The following is a 20,636-nucleotide window of genomic DNA, read 5'->3' as shown; positions in this document are numbered from 1 at the left end:
AGGCTTGGTGGCACCATACAGCTTTGTGAAACAGTTCTAGCTGCAAAGAGCAAAAAAAAAATTTAAGCAACGGTGAAGTTTCTGATGGACCGAAAGGCTGAAATAGCACCATTTTGGAAGCTAGGGAATTGCAATTACAAGTATACAAACTGGAACTGGAGTCCTGAGACATCAGAGAGAGAAAGAGGCCTACCGTAACCCCCTGGACACACAGCCCCAGTTCAAGTCCATCACCTAGTCACCTGAAATCACCTCACAGAAGCACTTTTCCTATTAACTGCACTGTCGTATAGGAAACCTCTAAGACATTAGGGCCTGTGCTCATGGATGATAAAGCAATAGCATATAAACCAGCATAATCACATCTGATCTTAGATTTGGCACCTTTTATGTTGAAGGACCAGCAAGAACAGTCACTAATTGCCACTAAGGCTCATCCTACTGGGCCTGCAAGGCCCTTTGAGGAGCATTACCTGGGACACTGGAGGCATGTTGCTGCAAAGGGAAGGTGGGAACCAAGGGAAGGGAAGCCCAAACTCCAGCCCTGCCAATAGCTTTTGCTTTCTCCGATTAGCAGTGAGCTAGATTGGATGAGCCTAATTTGAGGCTCTTCATGAGCCTAATTTGAGAAACTTCCGGGGATGAACAATTTCAAACGATCATAAATAGTGTTTTCCCGCCAAAGACTTTTGTATTCTCTTGGCACGCTGAGCAGCCGTTTTCCACTCAGGAGAATGGTCTACGGTATAAGCAAAAAAAGAAAAGTTCACCGAAAACATTTCCCCTAAAAATGACTAAATACAGCCAAATCTTAGCAATTCGGACTAACAAGGTGAAAGTACAGAATATTTTCAAGCAAATTCATTGCAATGATTCCCAAATGGATAAGGTGCAAAACTATACTAACGTACTGAAAAATATCTAATTGCACCTGCTTTACTAAATAAAAGCCTCTTAATTGGCTTTTTTTTCCCCCAAATCGGTGTTACTCAAGTATTTCAAAACAGTCTGTTCTCCTAAGTAGGTTACTCAGGCCCTCGAGCATCTGTTTGTCAATTTTCATAGCAAACCTTTCCTTTATAGCTAGACTAAGGATGAAATTTAGGCCAAACTAGGATTCTTTGGTAAGGTTCTAATAAAGGGTGCCTTACTCTACGTCCTACAAAATCAGTTTTGTTTTGTTTTTACACTTTGCACTTTCAAAGATTTCTTAACGATTACATCTTATTGTAACTTTTAGGAATAAGAGTGCTGCTTCTTTTTATTTTTTTTTATTTTTTTTTAATTTTTTTTTTCAACGTTTATTTATTTTTGGGACAGAGACAGAGCATGAACGGGGGAGGGGCAGAGAGAGAGGGAGACACAGAATCGGAAACAGGCTCCAGGCCCAGAGCCTGACGCGGGGCTCGAACTCACAGACCGCGAGATCATGACCTGGCTGAAGTCGGACGCTTAACCGACTGCGCCACCCAGGCGCCCCAAGAGTGCTGCTTCTTAATGATGCCAAATGAACTGGGGAATTGAAGAGGAAGAACTGAACTGAGAGCAACATGCATTCCCATAGAGAGCACCTGACTGGTGTTCCAAGAACAAGTGTCTGTTATTCAAAGGCAGCTCAGTAAAGGGGTGCCTGGGGGGCTCAGTCGGTTAAATGGCAGGCGCTTGGTTTGGGCTCAGGTCATTATCTCACGGTTAGTGAGTTTGGGCCCCTGTGTTGGGCTCCACTCTGGCAATGCAGAGCTTTCTTGGGACTCTCTTTCTCTCTCTGCCCCTCCCCTGCATGTGCTCTCTCTCGCAAAATAAATAAACTTAAAAAAAAAAGCAGTCCACCACAAGGGGGAGTGGTTCCCAGTAGACTGGTAATTTTACAAAGACGCAGCTCACCTCCAAAATTCTGAATACACAGATTTCTGCTTTACCTGTCCTTTTCAGACACAGCATTGCTGGCTTTGAAGATGGAGGGAGGGAGCCACAAGCCAAGAAATATGCCAGTCTTTAGAAGCTGGAAAAGGCAAGGCCTAGCACCTCCAGAAGGGAACACCTGCTAACACCTTAATTTTAGCCTAATGAAACTTGTGTTGGATTTCTAAACCTACAGAAATGTGGAAGTAGGTGTGCATTGTTTTTAAGCTGCTAACTTCGTGGTAATTTGCTACAGCAGCCATAGAAAATGATCATAAGAAACAAGGAGAGGGGTGCCTGTGTGGCTCAGTTAAGCGTCCAGCTCTTGATCATGGCTTAGGTCGTGATTTCAGTTACTGCAGGTCTCACAGTGAATCATTTTGGGAGATCAAGCCCCATATCAGGCTCTGCACTGACAGCATGAAGCCTGCTGGGGATTCTCTCTCTCCCTTTTTCTCTCTGCCCCTTCTCTGCTTATGCTCTCTTTCTCTCTCTCTTCCAAAATAAATAAACTTAAAAGTAAGAGGAAGAAGGAAAAATGGAGTGCTCACTGAGTGCTGGCATTTTTAATCAGCTTCTGCTCTGTCATCTCCACAGGGTGATGGGGCCATAGCCATCAGTCACAAAGGGCACTTCCAAACAAAGCAAGCGGAAGTCCTGAAGGACCAATGTACCCTTGCAAGTTCCCAAAGGCAACTGCAGGCAGAATGACCCTCAAGGAGACAATTTCCTGGTGATTAAAACCAGAGCAAGTCTCATTTCTTCTGGGACACCTCCGCTGAAGCTCAGAGGTTACAAAAACAAAAAACAAAACCAAACCAAAAAAACAATTTAATGGTAACTTACAGATAAGTTTATGACAAGGTATATAGATTATGTGACATTTTTAAATATCTCTGACATTAAGGTTTTTACACAGAAAAGAGAAAGTATTTCTGGTCTGGTCTTCTTACACGTTCATAGAGTCTAGGCAATCCAGAATATCTGAAGTCTCCAAAGATCAGAGCCAGGATCTGGCTCTTTTTCAAATTGGTCCCAGGATCTCCTCCAAATGGCCTCAAAAATTGTCCTGTAAGGAAAACAAAGACCTGAGATTCTTCCCCCAGGGATTAATGAAATTCAGAGGCATTTATTGATCACCTAATATGTGAAGGATCCAGTAAACAATTACTAAAGGTCACTAGAAAAAGCCAGTATTAGAGGTGTGACCAGAATACAGGCCTCCAGAATTCCAGCCCAGGGCTGCTTGTCAAGAAGTCGCTAAATGGTTCTATTTATTATTTATGTCTGCCTACGTCTTAAAAGGATTTGCAGTGGCAATTTTTTAATTAAAATTTTTTTCTAATCTCTTTCTAATCGCGTTTCATTGGCTGCATTTCAACCCTTTGTACTTCATCAACCTTGAATAGTAACGTGTATTGAGTCTGTATAAACCCATGAACTAGCATTAAAATTAAAATGTACACACATTTAATACACATGCAATATGTATGGGCATATTTGTATTTGTAAGCCTGCTGAAAGAAGCTAATGATAATGGTTCCTTGTGGGACTAATCAAACTTATTCTTTTGTTAGCGATTCTCTATCAAATCTGCATAGCTGCCTTTTAAAAATGACATTCCAAAGGTGTCACAGTCCAGCCAAACAAAGTGAATACATAAAGAAAAGAAAAACTCGATAAATTAATATTTCAAAAGCCCATCGACTTATCTGGAAACAAACACTTCTATGAAAGAACACAACTTGACCAATTAAAGTGTCGCTACATCTAGTATAAAAGGTTGCAATGGTAAAAACACATAGGTCTTGTTAATTCAAGGATACTGAAAGTGCTCACACAGGAGGTATTATACATGGCCACCGTTGGGTGCGTGTGGATCCGTGTGCATGTGTGACTTTCAGCAATTCTCTAACAGTGTCTCATCCCCATGTGATTATTACATTGTTTTGGCTTGACCACCACCAAGAGTTTTTCACCTTGGAATTGTATCAAGTTTCTCGGAAAGCACAATTAAATTTAAAGATAAATTTAAGAACATGTTTACTTGGCATTATTATCTATCTGTATCTGTTGTGCCTGAGGCACTGAGGTAAACAAATTAGTAACATTAGTAGGTGCACAGGCCTGGGCCTCAAGCTCTGAGAACATGGAATTGATAACTCCCTCTGGGATCCTGAAATGTCTTGGGAAACTCCATGCTAAAGAAGTAAACATCACTGAAAACAAAAGGTGTTTGAGGTGAATGGTCAGAATCAGACGGACAGAACAGGGCCAATGCCTGGTTTTTCACCCACAGCCGCCTCCGGGGAAAGACCCAAAAGGGAGTAGTCACCCAGTGAGTGTTATCTGTGTTTATACACACAGACTCCCCAACTGAATTCAGCCACACAAACCCTTGTTTTAAACAGTCTGTTAAATTGGTCGAATTATTGGTTACTAGGGGACCATCTTCAAAAAAGTTACTTCCACCTTTTCAAGTTCTCCTTCAGACAATGCCTTTTGAAAGATTTGGAGAAATCGCTTAAAAATTCTTTACGGGAAATTAATTCTCTTTCGATCCCTTTGGCTGGCTCGCGCCCCCTATGGGTCCCAGCCTCAGCAGCATGCTCACAAAGCCTTCCCGGGAGTCCTCAAGACTCAAGTGTCAATGTGTGAATGCATGTGAGGGGGTGTCCTTCTATTCTTATTGTTATACTCCCTTTCAAAAAATACCAAAACTTGGGGCGCCTGGGTGGCGCAGTCGGTTGAGCGTCCGACTTCAGCCAGGTCACGATCTCGCGGTCCGTGAGTTCGAGCCCCGCGTCAGGCTCTGGGCTGATGGCTCGGAGCCTGGAGCCTGTTTCCGATTCTGTGTCTCCCTCTCTCTCTGCCCCTCCCCCGTTCATTCTCTGTCTCTCTCTGTCCCAAAAACAAAACAAAACAAAACAAACAAAAAAAAAAGTTCAAAAAATACCAAAACCTCCCTATGGAGTATGAACAAAGCAGCTCTTTCCACCCCTGTGTTCAGAATCTACCCCCTGTAAAGCTCAGGCAAGAGCAGAAGACAAATCTGGGTAACAGACACCATGTTGAATTTAGAATCTCATGATAAGTGTTCAAAAAACATGCGTGGATTAAATGAGTAAGTCCTCTTTCATTGTGATGGTGGAGGCTTTGCTGCTGGCTTAAATTTGTTTGCCTGTCTTATCCTTCCTTTGGAGTGGGTTCTCTGCCAGGAGAGTCCAAGGTCCTCTATGCAAATAGACCTCAGATGATCAACCCACCAAACAACCAGACCTGCCCCCCAGCAGTGGATATAGTGTAGGCTTTTGCTGGGCTCCCAAATGCCCATTATACTTACTGTATTTTTAAGTGCTTTTTTTAAAATTTATTTTGAGAGAGAAAGAGAGAACACGAATGGGGTAGGGGCAGAGAGAGAGGGAGAGAGAATTCCAAGCAGGCTCCACACTGTCAGCGCAGAGCCCAACACAGAGCCAATGCCCGCTATGCTTTTAACACGTTGTAAGATACAAATGCTAAGGACCGAGGGCTCCCTTCAAACTCTGCTCTCTTCCTTCTCATGCCAGGTAGCAGCATGACAGTTCAAGTCACTCCACTTCTTTATGCCCTCCTCCCAAACAAACGGTGAGGGCGTTCTATTCATGTAAGAGACCTAGCTCCTCAATAAATGTGGATCTCTGAATTTTCTTTATTACAGTTAAGTGTTACATTAGGCACAAATTAAAATTGTGAATCGCCAAAACAATAGACTCGTTGGCACGTTCATCCCAGTAAACCATGCTCTGAATATCATTGCTTAGGGGATTATAACACTAAAGGTGAACGGCTTAGTTCACTGATAGGATAGAAGTAGGGCTTCTTGTTGGTGTTTTTAATCACACTTGACTTCTACCTTCTTGCATGTTAATGCATCTGAGCCCAGGCAAGCGTGGACACAATATGATGGACTCAAAGAAAAGGAGATGGTTCACAAGCCACCAGAATACTGGAGAATAACGGATCGACATACACAATAACTCCCGCATCACAGAGTAGGAGAAACACCCACTTTCGGTCACTTTGACACGTGTAGAAAGTCATTAGAAGATCTTAATGAAAGAACTACGTTAACTGAACTAATTATTTGACTAAGGCTCTCTACGTGTAAGTAAAACAACCAAACCATAGATGATCCATTTATTTCTACTAAGGGTAGAAATACCTGCAAATTGAAAATTGCAACTCGGTTGATTGCTCACATCATTCAGACACTGGCAAACCTTTTAGGAATGTATTTGGTGAACGAATGATTTTGGAAAATTCACTAAATGACGAGGCAGCAGCTGTGAATAGATGAAAACTCTTGACTCCAATATCCATCTAGGTCAATAGAACTACACCTGTCAGGGCACGATGGATAATATAGCCAACGTCTACCCACTGGGCTGCTTATTTCAGTGCCTCACAAGTAGTTCTGGCAGAGACCCGAAAGAAATGTGCATGTCACTTCCTATCCGTCGTATTACAGATAGGCGGCCCAGGTGAAAAGCCACTATTCTCTATTCTAAAATGTACTTGTTGCTTTTTTTTTTTTTTAATTTTTTTTTTAACATTTATTTTTGAGACAGAGAGAGACAGAGCATGAACGGGGGAGGGTCAGAGAGGGAGACACAAAATCTGAAACAGGCTCCAGGCTCCGAGCTGTCAGCACAGAGCCCGACGCGGGGCTCGAACTCACGGACCGCGAGATCATGACCTGAGCCGAAGTCGGCCGCTTAACCGACTGAGCCACCCAGGCGCCCCTGTACTTGTTGCTTTTATTGTCATAATAAGTGCAGCATAATTAAGAGAATGGTGTCTTTATTTGACACTTCTTCTGTCTCACAAGCAACTTTAGGACAAGTATTATGTCATCTCTACGTCCCCATCCCATGCAGGCACAAGACTCCCTCCTTACACCACAGTGAATGATTTTTTTTTTAATTGTGAATGAAAACACTTAACCATTTAAATAATATCAAGAATCTCAAAAGATGACTGTTGGCTGAAAAGTAGCTTCTGAGGCCCAATGCCACCCAGGGCACCGCCAACTACGGATGCTCTTGGATGCACACGTTTCGTGTAGGGCTCATCACTTGCATCGGGAGGTACAAGAACGGTCTTGGCTCCAAGCCTAACACTGGCAAAGAGGCCAAAGTTGGACTAGCGGCACTGCCTCCAAATGACACCAGACTGCCGTCCCTGGAAAACTCTGGCACATATCACACATTCTGACATATTTCATTTTCTAATACATTCGAACCTCAGAAAATGGTGGTAGGCCCCGTGACATCCGAGAGGCAACAACCTCATGCATCTGGACCTAAACTCGTTCACGACAGGATTGGCAGGAAGGAGGAGAGGATCCATTTAGCAGGCTCACGTCGCTTGTCCTTGTCAGTTTGGGAAACGGTGTGGGACCCGCAGGTGCGCGTGAGAATGCACTTTTGAACAGCCAATGCTAACGGAAAAAGTGGCGCGGGAATGCTAATCCATATTCCGACGGAAATGCTCTGGTTTCAGTATTCTTTTTGACAAACCTAACTTCTCGAGTAAATTGGTCACACTCCAAGAGGAATTAGGCTTGAAAGATAACAGAACTTCAAAAGCCAAATAGAAAAGACCAGACCTGAGGCTGTGAAGTGCATTCAGAAGAGAGAAGGGTTTTAACTCAGCTTTCAAAGCTTGTCCTCCCTCCTCTTTGAAAGTTTCTGACACTTTGAGAGTTGCTGAAGATTTTCCCACCCGTGACGTCTTTCATCAGAAAAGCATGAAATGACAAAACTCTCTTTCGAGGTAGAGCAGGGGGAATGTGGAAGTCACAATCAGGTAAAGTCAGTTGCCCCTTGTGCTGCTTATTTTGTTGTTGCTGTTCTACTTATTCTTGAGCCTCACAGCCACCTCCAAGAAAGCTGCCTGAGCCTTGCTTATCTCATTGCAAAGAAGCACATTCGATTACGAGTGAAACCAAGGCCCCGAACGTGTGACTCCCAACAGTAAGCACAGGGCACGGCACGTTGCCAGAAACGTGTCTCCATGACCCGCTGGCCACTGGCCACTGGCTAGTGACTGCCAAACAAACAGACGATAACAACAACAACAAAAACCCAAAGGGAAAAAGAAAGGAGGAAGGAATAAAAATAGGAGGTGGCAAATACACAGCTCGGCACTTACATTCCTGCCTCTTTCCGGCTACTTCTTTTACCCAGAACCCTGTTGTCCTGCATTTACCCTCTGGGGGACCTCTGGGGACCCTCCAAGATTCAACTGAGAATCATTCCAGTTCTTAGTATGTGCCAGGCTCTGTACTAGGCACAAGGAACCGGAAAGTGCACAGCAAAATACTGACCCTCAAAGAGCTGTGTGCCAGGCTCACAAGTGGGCACCAAGAACAATGTACAAAGAAAGCAGTTATTCTAAGCTCACTCTTTGCCACTAAGAATAGAACAGTGCACAGTACAAGATACCTACCGACAAGGATCTGAGCACCAGGCTCAGGGCTAGACACAGGAAACACAACAGTGCAGAATGAAATATACTCACCTGGAGGGGACTGGAGTCCAGGCTCTGTGCTGGACACAAGGAACGTGGCAGCACACAACCCAAGGTTCCTACTCATAGTCGATGTGTGCCAGTTTCAACGCGGGCAAACGAACAAGGTAATGTCCAATGCAATGTGCCTACCCTCGAGGAACTGCCTTCCCGGATCCCCTTGACATGGTACTTGTTTTTATACCTCCTGATAAACATCATCACTTTTTTCAAGTTTGTTTATTTTGAGAGAGAAAGAGATAGAGCCAAGAAAGGGAGACAGAGAATCCCAAAACAGGCTCTGCACTGACAGTGGGGCTCAATCCCATAAACTGGGAGATGGTGACCTGAGCTAAAATCAAGAGTTGATGCTTAACCAACTGAGTCACCCAGGTGCCCCAACATCATGGCTTCTGAGCAAAAAATTTTCAGGGTCTATTCCCCACCCCCCCCCCATGGACAGTAAGTGCATCGACGGCATCATTTATAATTTATTTGTGTTCGTATCCCCAACACGAAGCACAGGGACCTCAAAAATCCAAAACCACTACCACCAGTGACAGCACAGATGTGCGTGGCACTGAGCAAAAGTGCTAATAAGTTTCTCCTCCAAACAGTGTCAAAGAGGTTTCAGAAAAACCTTTTCTTTGGGATATTTTATTTATTTATTTTTTTAATTTTTTTTTTCAACGTTTATTTATTTTTGGGACAGAGAGAGACAGAGCATGAACAGGGGAGGGGCAGAGATAGAGAGGAAGACACAGAATCGGAAACAGGCTCCAGGCTCTGAGCCATCAGCCCAGAGCCCGACGCGGGGCTCGAACTCACGGACCGCGAGATCGTGACCTGGCTGAAGTCGGCCGCTCAACCGACTGCGCCACCCAGGCGCCCCTTCTTTGGGATATTTTAGTTAGTATTTACGCACCAATATTCATGAGTGATACGGGTCTGTAATTCTCTTTCTTTGTACTGCCTTGATCTGGCTTACGTGCCAGCGTCAAATGTTAAACTTGTTTCATCAAAGGCATTAGAGAATTTTCCTTTCTCTTCAGTGTCCTAGCATAGATGTCAGCACACTTTGCCATAATAGGTTGATAGTAAGTGGCCGTAAATATTTTAGGCTTTGTGGTCCACACGGTCCGTGTGGCAACTCTTCAACTTTTTCCCAAAGCAGCCACAGACAATAAGGAAACAAGCAGCTGTGACCATGTGGGACCGTCCAGTTCAACTTCATATCTAAAACCAGGTGGCAGGGGCGCCTGGATGGCTCAGTGGGTTGAGCGTCTGACTTCAGCTCAGGTCATGATCCTGCGGTCCGTGAGTTCTGTGCTGATGCCTCAGAGCCTGGACCCTGCTTCAGATTCTGTGTCTCCCTCTCTCTCTGCCCCTCCCCTGCTCATGCTCTGACTCTCTCTCTCTCTCTCTGTCAAAAATAAACAGTAAAAATTATTAAAAAAAAATAAAACCAGGTGTCAATGAGCCAGATTTGATCCGTGGGCCTTGGCTTGTTGACACCTGTTCCGGAATAATTTATAAAGCACGTGACCCATGCGGTCTTTGAGAGTTTGGTAGAAATGCCCCTGCGCCTGATCTCAGTGGAAAAGACTCTGGTGTTTCCCCATTAAGTAAGATCATAAGACTTTGCAGGTCCGTCTTATATCTTCCCTGCCCCAGGTCTGGGATGACCCACTTGTCCGAGGAGCCGGTGTCAAGCTCTCTTAGTTATACAGGCTTTATAGTGTATTTTAATGTCTGGTAGAGCTAGTTTCTCTTGGGAGTATGACTCTTTTCAGGTTTCATCCCAGGGTCTTCCCTGCCCCAACCAACCACAGAAAGACAGAGAAGACTAGAAGGAAACATGACCCAGAGGCAGAACTTGCCCACATGGACCGGGGCTGGGAGGAAGAAGCTTAGTGAGGCAGGCCACGTGTGGGAACTAGCAGCTTGAGTATGGCACTGTTATGACCGTGGGTCCTGGCACGTCTGGTCCGGGAGGCTGAGGCTAACCGTGATGAAGGACTCTGGTGGCAGTGAATCCAGGTGTAAGTGAAATCCTGAGACTCGTTCATGCTGGGTGACAGCAGGCAGCAAGGGGCCGCTCCGGGCAGAGGAGGGCTGGCCCGGCAAGGACAAGGCAAAGGCCTAACGGGAGAGGTCCAGGGTCCCGAGACAGGGGACCCTGGAAGAGTTCCCCTTGGTGGCACTGCTAAGTATCTGAGGAAGAGAGTGAGGTCCCAGATGAGTTACCAAACCCAGAGCTCAGGGCAGAGCCGGACAAAGACTAAGTGGGATTCTGGCTGAAGCCCAAATGTCAGGCGAGGCCTCCTAAGTCCCTCCTAGCCGATGTCCTCAGGACTTGAATGAGACTGTGTCTCAGATCCCTTCCACTGCTAAGAGTCTAATTAATTAATCCACTCAAGAGCAATGAGGACTTCTGTGTCAGTGGCTCATTTTGTGTACCATGCATGCACTCTGCCAATCCCTTTACACGGATTAAAGGGAAGAAAACAAATGCTTTTTGGTGTGTTGGGACATGTTTAACAACCAGCTCTCAAAATTTCCGATAATTTGTCAATCAGTTCTTGAGAGCTGGTATGGGGCACCCGTAACACGCTATTACTCACTGCCTATCGGAGGCCATGACTGTCCTGGGAGACCCATCGTTTCATTAATCCTCACGGTGATCTTCGGAAATAATGACTATTTTACTGATGAATAAAAGGATGACGGAAAGGCTGAATAACTTGCCTGGAATCACACAGTTAACCTACGGGTTAATCACCCTCCACATCCCTGCATTCTAGCATACCACACTGTCGCTCCTGTTGCAAACATTCGATCTCAAAGTGTTTTATTCTTTAAGAGAGTAGACTGTGTCCCATGTACGTCCGCTGAATTCGGCGAATCTGCGAACGCGGATGTGTGTGTAAGGTTGTTGCCACTGAGTCGGTTTCCTTTCTGAAAGTGCCATTAAGCTGGATAAGATGGCGGAGCCCAGCCTGTGTAGTCTTTCAGAGGAGGACGGCAAGAAGCCCTTCCCGAAGCAGTGGGAATCCCCTCTGCGTCTCCTCTCGGTTTCCTTTCTTTTCCCTAAATTAATTCCAGCTCACAAAATTAATTCCTTGTTAATCAAGTCAGTGTCTCCCCCAATGAACCTAAAGATGAGTAGCCAGTAACGCTTCAACCGCGGTCTTCAACTAATTTACAGCATTTGCGATTCTGTTGTTTTTTTCTTCTCCAGACACGATGGTGTTTAGCTTTGAATAAGCCGCATCACTGTAAAGTTACAAGAGGAGTCCCTAGAAACAAAATAGTTTTAAAACAGGAATTCAGTGATTTCTCACAAGAGTCCTATGCAATAGGAATCATTATTATCCTAAGGTGCTGGTAAACTGAAATCCAAAGAGGCTAATAATTTATTCGATAACATCTTACTGGTCTAAAGACAAGCTCCAGATTCCTTACATTTTCAATCAAGGCCCTCCATAATCTGGCTCCAAATGCCCTTAAAAATTAGACCTCACTCCTGACAACACTACTCCTTAGGACCTGCCATGTATTCTGCTTTTTGCCTGTAAGCCTCAGTCTCACTACTGTCCCCACCCAAGACACCCTCTTCCTTGCCCTTTGGGTACCTGGAACCTCCCTATCACACAAAACACTGCTCTAGTGTTGGCTTTTCCATGGAGACATATTGTCATTTAAATGCCTATATTAGTCTATATCAAAGTCTTATTCCCCAACTACAATGTTAACTTGCTCTAAATCATACTTCCACAGTGCCTAGTACTGTTCTAAGTACACAATTGTCTTCAATGCCTTTTATTTTTTTTTTTAAGTAAGCTCTAGGCCCAACATGGGGTTTGAACTCACGACCCTGAGATCAATGCTCTACTGACTGAGCCAGCCAGGCACACCCCTTCAGTGCTGTTTTCATCAAAGTATTCTATGGCTTATGCAGAAGTTACTCTTTTCATCAGAAATGCACTCTGTTCTTGGACCCACACCTCATACATCTTCAGCATGAAAAACAGTTATATGCTTGAAGGTTGCATGTATTCTGGTAAAAAGAACGGATGAGAATTATACATTAATCAAGATGTTTGCTACCCTCAACTCATATTGTTTCCACTTTATTTTTATATGCTATAAAAAAATAGAATATTCAAAAAAACTTACCACTTTAGGCAAACTGGTTAAAGTAACATTGGAAAAGCTCACAGCTTAGGCAAGAAACAAGAAATTAAATACATTTTCTTTTAATAATGCACAAGACCAGAGGGAAGGCAGGTGTAAGAGAAGTACAGCGTCAGACTCTACCAGAGTTATTTTTGAATAGCTTCAAAGAAAGAAAAGTTGCAAAAGTTAAAACGAAGAAAAAAGGAATTTTAAATGGCAGATTAATTCGAAAGTTTGGAAGACTTTTCAGGACAGTAATTCACAGCTTTTTCAATGTATTTAAATGAGGTGGAAACTGACAAAATGGAATTGTTTTAGAAAACTTGCCCCAAGCAGACAAAGAGCAGATGGGTGGAAGATGGCAGTGAACACACACATAGCTACTTAACTCCAGTTTGGAAATGGACCATTAGGCTAAGGATGAGACAGAAAAAAAAAAAAAAAAAAGTTTAACTCAAAACCAAAGAAATAAACATGCTAGCTAACTTTCAAAGTATTCTGCCTGATTTTTATTTCAAACCACTCTTTAGGGGATCAGAAGTACATCAGCTTCTGCGAGCAGGCAGTGGAAACCATCTTTGTGTTCCTCACAAGGCTCATTTGCTCATAAAACAAGAGAATGAACAAGACTGCAGCATCCACACTTACTGATCACACGGCAAAGATTAGTGTTAATTCATCTTAAGAGGTCCTGATTGGCCACATTTATAGCACAACACTTAAACCCCAAGGTGATTTAATTGGAGTCACATTACTAAAGAATCCAAAAGAAATTCTTGAGAAATTGAAATTAGGTAATAATAATAAAGATCTGGGGCTGCTCTAGGTTCAGGAAACTGTAGATGGGCTGGTTTAACTTCTGTCCTAAAGGAAGTATTAAGGCTTTATTTTTAGAAACCAATTAAGAATACTAATGGACGAAGCTTTGCCTCCGTCTAGGGGAAGCTAACCTGGTTGCAGAAAAATATGGCCACTCTCACTAACAGAGGTGATAAGAGATGTCATTTGAAGATAGCAGAGCTGAGGAAGACAAAAAGGAAAAGCCAACATCATAATTAGATTTCCAGGAAGAGTATGAGAGCATTTCACACTTAGAGTAAAAGGTCCAAATGTCAAAGTCACTGAACGGCTAGTGATAACACTGTCAGCACTCTGGTGTTAACCCTCCGAAGCAAGATGAAAAGATTCTGTAACCTCAGATGCTTAGACGGTCTGGGTGGCAGTACCTTACACGTGAACGTGTTATGCACTGAGGAGTAGTTTTTATTAAATATAAATAATAGATTACAACTTGCCTTAAAGCATGTTACGATGTTGTAGACAATATGATACGAAGAACCATCTTACAACGTGATGGACTATGACACTAAGAACCATGACTGAGTGATGAAAATTCAATCCAGTACAAAACTTGGTAAATCGGGGCTATATCTCATCTGTACGGCTTTCTGGAGTGAGTAAAAGCAGACAAAACTACATACAGAGACGCTTTCGAGGAAAAATAAATGTCCGATGTTTCCGGTCATAGATTTTCATCCTAAAAAAAACAAAAACAAAAACAAAACAAAACAAAAAAAACGAAATACATTTTACTTTGAGCAGAACATCTGGCCAATTCAGTCCAAAATTCCATCAGTCAGGAATGCTCCCAGGTGGCCAGATTAATGACCTTTTTTAGGTATTGACTCTCCATTCTGGCATCATGATATTATTACTCAAGGACACAAGTCACTTCTTAAGAGGGTAGGTTCGTTGATGGATAGGTTAACTTTTTAATTTCCTAGACTTTGAAGCAGCATACACTACTCTAGATTTGTCACCATCTCCGAACATTTATGGAGGAGACAAAACCTAAATGCATATGAACATGAATTGAAAGAACAGAGGGGCATCAGCTATCTACCAAACGAATGCTAAAGACAACAAATACAAAAGGTAGCAGTGGTTTGGAAAGGTCAAGAAAGGCACCCAGGGTAAGGAAAAGATGTGAGCAAAAATTCTGATTCGAATTCTCCTGGCTTGTCCAATTTGAATACAGTGTGGGACTCCTAGTGCAGATGTAATGAAAAATAAAGTGGGAAAGGTAATTAAAAGTAAAATGATGTAGTCTTTGGAAAGTCAGGTGTGGCAATTTGTACTTAATCTGCAGATACGTGGATGGATGACTTAGAAAGTTTGAAGGTATATCTGTGAGCAAGATGGGCCAAAAGAATGAAGGTGGAGAAATCAGTTAAGACTATTTCAATAATCCAAGCCAATCAAACCAAATTAATACATTGGTAGCCCAAGGGCCTCCAGTCTGGCCCACGCAGACTTTATTTAGCCTGAGATAGGATTGGCATATAACACTGTAGAAGTCTAAGATGTATGAAGTTTGACTTGGTACATTTCTTTACTGCAGTATGATTACCACATTAGTGTTAGTATCTATCATGTCACATAATTATCATTTCTCTTTTGAGGTGAGAATGTTTATGATCTAGTCTCTTAGCAACTTTACAGTAAAGAATACAATATTGTCGACTATAATCAGCATAGTGTGCATTAGCTCTCCAGAACTTACTCATCTCCTGGTTCCAAGTTTGTAGTCTTAGACCAAAATCTCCCCAACGCCCTCACCCCCAGTCCCTGATTACCACCTTTCTACTCTCTGTTTCTGAGTTCAGCGTTTTCAGATTCCTCATGTAAGTGACATTATACAGTCATTGTCTGACTCATTGTCATTCCTCTCTGACTTATCTCCCTTAGCATAATGCCCTCAAGGGTGTTATCGAGACCTTACCAAGACCGTACTGTCAAGGTCTATCCGTATGAAAGAATGCCTACATACTTTTTAAACAATTTGAAATAAATTGCCAACATCTAAAAGGAGCATATTTCCCATGAAAACCTGAATTTTCTACTTCTCCAGAAGGACTGTTCAAGACCCTTCATAATCCTTAGGGCCTAGGCACTGAATTTGGTGACCCAATCCCATTTTCTTCCAAACATATCCAAGTGAACCCAAGTCTCACATTAAATATAATTTATACCTGGCTACAAATTGATTTGCATGTGATTAGTTGACAACATGTTAGGTTTTGCAGACATTTAATTAAAACGTTTATTAATTGTAGTTTGCAGTTTTGTTTTTAAAGCAGTCAAAACCTTTTTTTTTTTATTCTAGGTTATATATATGTCATCAGTTTCTGAAAAACTGCAGGTACCATGCCTATGATGACTAACAGATAAAATAATACTATTCTCCTGAAAAAAAACTTATGGCAGCACTGGGTCCACATTTGTATAAAACTAACATCCCCATTAGATGGGCCCTGTGCTCAACGAGATACCATCAGAATGTGTCACTCTTCACATTACCTGCCTGGACCCTGTGACCCCAGGCATTTGGGACCTTTGCTTTAGATTCCTACCGCTTAGAATGTGGTCTGCACACCTGTAGAATTCATATCATTTGAGAGCTGGACAGAAATGCAGAATTGCATACCCCACTGTGGGCCTTCAATTTAGCATGTCATGAACCATTTTGATATCCTACAAACATTAAAGTTTGCAAGCACTGTTTTGATCAATGTATGGTCCTCCCAGCTGGAAGCATCAACATCACCTGGGAGGTGTAAATTCTCAAGTTTCACCCAAGATCTACTAAATTAGAAACTCTGGGATGGGGACCCAGGAGTCTGTGTATTAAAAAGCCTTCCGGATGATGCCAAGGAACACTAACGTGTGAGAGCCACTGTTCAGACGATGGTTTCTTAAACCAGGACAGTAATAGGGGGAAGGAAAATACAGAGCTGAATATATAAATACCTGCAAGGGAGAGATCAGTAGAATTTAATGACCGCTTGGAGCGGAGAGATGGAGAAAGACAAGGTTCAAGGGTGACAAGAAACTTGAACCCATGTTCTTTTAACTTGTGCGCAAGATGGGAAATTTTACTTGCCAGAATATCTCTGTTAAGGATTTTTCACTAGTAAAGGGGGCAGAGTGAGTGAAGATATTTCCTAAAAGGAAAAGGAGATGCTGGGTTTCAATGAAACAGGGTTTCAGTTCGGGGTGTGGAAGGGCAAAGAACTGCGGGGAGCACCCACTTTCCAGGAGCTGTGGGGTGGCTGGCAGGAGCCCAACCCCCTCACTTTAAGGATGAATGAGGTGCTGTGGTGGCAGGAAGGGAGAAGAAGGGAAAGCACCCCCAAGGGCATCTGAGAGAGGAGAAAAGAGGGAGCGGAGAAGGCAGAGGCAATGGGAACACAGAGAAACAGGAAGTGGGAAGGAAGATTATGAAGATGCTAGGTGTGCCTGAAGGTGCTCTCCTCGCCCTACCTCCTTTGCACCTCCAAACACTTGGGAAAACAAAGTTCAGGAGCTACAGTTTAACTGCTCAGCTCTGTTTCCTCAAACGTGGTGCAATCCCTGTCCCAGGCCCCGTGGACCCCTGAAGAGATTTGACTTAGAAAAGAGTAATGATGCATTGAAGTAGGAAAATCAGAAAGAAAAAAAAATGAATAAAATGAATCATTTTTATATGTGTTGAATTTGAGCTTTCGGCAGGAAAATCAAAGTCAAAATATCCAATAGTCCATTCGTGACACACAATGGGAGCCTGAAAGAGATTTAGCTTTTACAGTCATCTACATACAAGCAACCACTGGATTTATTAAACACAAACCTTGAAGAAGATGAGGATTAGCAGGCTGAAGGAGACTGAAGAGCCAATGAAAGGGAGAAAAAGGCAAATGAAATAATATAATTTTCTAGGGTTTGGAGGCCGGGAGAATACTGAGTTTCAGGGCGAGCTCAACTCTGAGCCCAGATCAGTGAGGCACGTTCATACACATTAGCTTATTAAACCTATATGGCAGCATTTCAAGATGGGCCATTATACCCAATGGACAGATAATACCAAATACAGAGAAATTTCCTAATTAGCCCCCAAACTACACAGCCCCAAATCTAGCTCAATGTTTCCCATCACGGTGGGGGGGGGCAGATTTTTGTCCCCCACGAGGCAGTTGGCACAGTCTGAAAAACTTTGGGGTCTTTACAGCCTGGGGGGGAGGGTTGTGGGGAAAGATCAGAGAGGGGATGAGTGTGGAATTGCTACTTGCAACTAGTGGATCGAGGCCAGGGATGGCGCTAAACATCCTACAATCACAGGACAGAGAACAGCACCACCCCCCCCCAACAACAAAGAATTATCTGGCCCCAAATATCAATAGTGCTGCTACCGAGAAACCTTATTTAGCATCTAGTCTTTGAAATATGGTGTATAATCTTCCCACAACACCACTCTATCCACAGTCAACAGGTTGCTCCACTACTGCCAACGTTAGAGTAAGGGAGCTTTGATGGAAGTTTCTAGAATATGTTTTCTGTGTAGTACACAAGACTGATTTAGACACTCTGGGAGAAAGGCCCGACTATCTGTGCTTTTAAAATCCTTCCAGATGATCGTGTTACACCGTAAAGTTTGAGAACCAGTAATTTTTTTGTTGTTGTTGAGTCTGATGAATTTGGTCATTTGAAAACCATCACTGTCTGCTGAGAGTGTACTTTTTGAGAAGGTGCTGGCACCAGAAACTGGGGCAGAAGTGGGGGGCAGATCCCTGTTACACGAGATGGCTGTGAAAAATCCCACCCGCTGAAGCAGAGAAACTCCATGGAAGAGATGATTCTTAAGACGAGTTGCAACGAGGAAAGAGCATTTGCCCTGCGCGTCAGCTCTAACAGTGCCTTCTAGGCAACGAAGCCAAGCCAGCAGCAGTTAAAGAAACCTGTATCAGCATGGCTAATGTTGAGATGACAATAAGCAGTTCAGCATTGACTAGAGGATAGGCGGGGCAAGCGATGGCAGGGGAGACAGCTCAGTCTGAAGGGTGGCGATGAAGAGCTTGGCCGCGTGGGCTGGAGGCAGTTTGTAGAACTAACGAAGGAGGCGTGGGGGTTGGGGGTGAAGAGTTTCAAGCGTGGAAATACCTTAATTAGATATGCACTTAAAAAATATAATTTAGCAGCTCTTTGGATGGTGGACCTCAGTGGGATGAGAGGCTGAAGACGCTCTTACAGCCATTTCATCAGCGGTTCCCAAAGTGGGAAGAATGTGCCTAGAAGGGGTGTAAACTGATCCACTACGGTATGGAAAGGGAATACCGGAACTTGTTGACATGTATCTAATATATTGTCATCTAAACCAATTAAGGTTTACTAGCATTTTAATATATAAATTAATGTGAAGACCTTCGCTTTTTCCGTGTGCCAGAGGGCTGTGTGTTACTGGGACAGGAGAGTAGAAAGATTTCTGTGATGAGCTGGCAGGGAATTTCTCATCTCACACACTTTAGATGGTGTATTTCACCTGACGTGTTCCCGACAGATGGTTTTATGGCCCATGGTATCTAATTTAAGCTCAACTAGCCCTTACAAAATGAACACATGGTTTGTAAAAGATTCCTGCAAAGAAACATTAGATTGGTAGATGATGTGACTAATTCAAGCACGAGGAAATGGTAGAGTTCAAGCTTCTTCTCCCGGCCCAAACTCTTCCTCAACCACTTGTAGGCATAGATCTGATAAGACGATGACCAAAATCGTTTAAATTATCCATAATACTTGCAATACTGCATTATATCCTAATCAATAAAGAAAACCTTACCTGAACTGTATGTTGTGCTTTGAGATGCTAGCTACTGACAGTAGGAAGTCATCAAAACTAGTAAGATGTTTAAGCAACGAGAATGAAAAAATATACTGTTATTCAAAACATGAATAAATCTCAGAAACCTCACGTTGAGCAAAGAGACCAGACAGAAGCAGGAGGTACTATTTGATTATTATATAAAGTTCAAAACAAGTAAACGTTGTCCATGGTGGCAGAGGTCAGGCCAGTAGTTATCCGTGGCAGCAGGGGAAGGGGGATGTAGTGACTAGGAGAGGACACAGGGGAACTTCTGGGTACTGGTAATGTCCAATGTCCTGGACCTAATTTAAATTACATGGTTACACACCGATATTTACTTTGCAAACATTCATCAAGCTAGAAACTTAAAAATGTGTCCTCTTTTCTCCATGTACATTAAACAAAATTAGATAAAAAGTTTACTTGCAAATTTTTTTAAGATGCTTACTAAACATAAACACATGTCCGTAATTTGTGAGAAAACTCCTTTTGTGCTGTTAATAAACTCAACTTTTAAAAATTATTGTTTCAGGGTGCCTGAGTGGCTCAGTTGGTTAAGCGTCTGACTTCAACTCAGGTTATTATCTCACAGTTTGTGAGTTTGGGTCCCGCATCGGGCTCTGTGCTGATAGCGTGAAGCCTGCTTGGGATTCTCTCTCTCTCCCTCTCTCTCTCTCTCTCTCTCTCTGCCCGCCCCCCCATTCGTGCTTTCTCTCTCTCTCTCAAAATAAATAAACTTAAAAAATACACTGTTTCATTCATCTGTATCTAAAATGTGTTTCTGTCATATATGAAATGTTAGACAAATAGTGCATAGATCCCATTTCATCGAATATAAACAATAATACATTGGGGAGATTGAATACATTGGTTTACTGATGGGGATGTGCCATAAAGAATCTCACCAGACCACGCACAGGTTGATAAGAGTCCGGACTCCCAGTGCACTGGGGATGAGGGGAGGGAATGGGGAGAAGAAATGACAAGAGAGAATCTACAGGACTGATAACTGGTGGGGTTGTGCGATGTGTAAAGGGAAGAAGAGTCCCAGGTTTCTGTGGGGGCTTCCACGTGGGCTCTGAGAGGTTGATAATGCCCTGCACCACGACAGGAAATCCAGGACGGCAATGGGTGTGAAGAAGATGCATTTAGAATATGAAAGGTGCACTATTTTTATTTTGATCCACAACCATAACCCCGTGTTTTTTAGTCAACACCTAAAACTAATTCTTTTTTTTTATTTTACTTATCTATTTTTTTAAATTTTTTTTTAACGTTTATTTATTTTTGAGACAGAGAGAGACAGAGCATGAACAGGGGAGGGACA

General features: G+C 43.0%; 1 long non-coding RNA gene across 1 annotated transcript in view; it reads right to left on the bottom strand.

The window, feature by feature from the left end:
• Positions 1–2,715: 2,715 nt before the first annotated feature.
• Positions 2,716–20,636, bottom strand: part of LOC109499853 — a 58,322-nt gene continuing 40,401 nt past the window's right edge. The window contains exon 2 of the long non-coding RNA XR_002157392.3: positions 2,716–2,971. This is a non-coding gene — a long non-coding RNA (uncharacterized LOC109499853). The remainder of the gene's footprint in view (positions 2,972–20,636) is intronic.

Source organism: Felis catus, chromosome B2 (assembly GCF_018350175.1).
Source record: "Felis catus isolate Fca126 chromosome B2, F.catus_Fca126_mat1.0, whole genome shotgun sequence".
NCBI lineage: Eukaryota > Metazoa > Chordata > Mammalia > Carnivora > Felidae > Felis > Felis catus.
The sequence above is the reverse complement of the archived record's forward strand: the minus strand, read 5'-3'. Positions and strand labels throughout refer to the sequence as shown.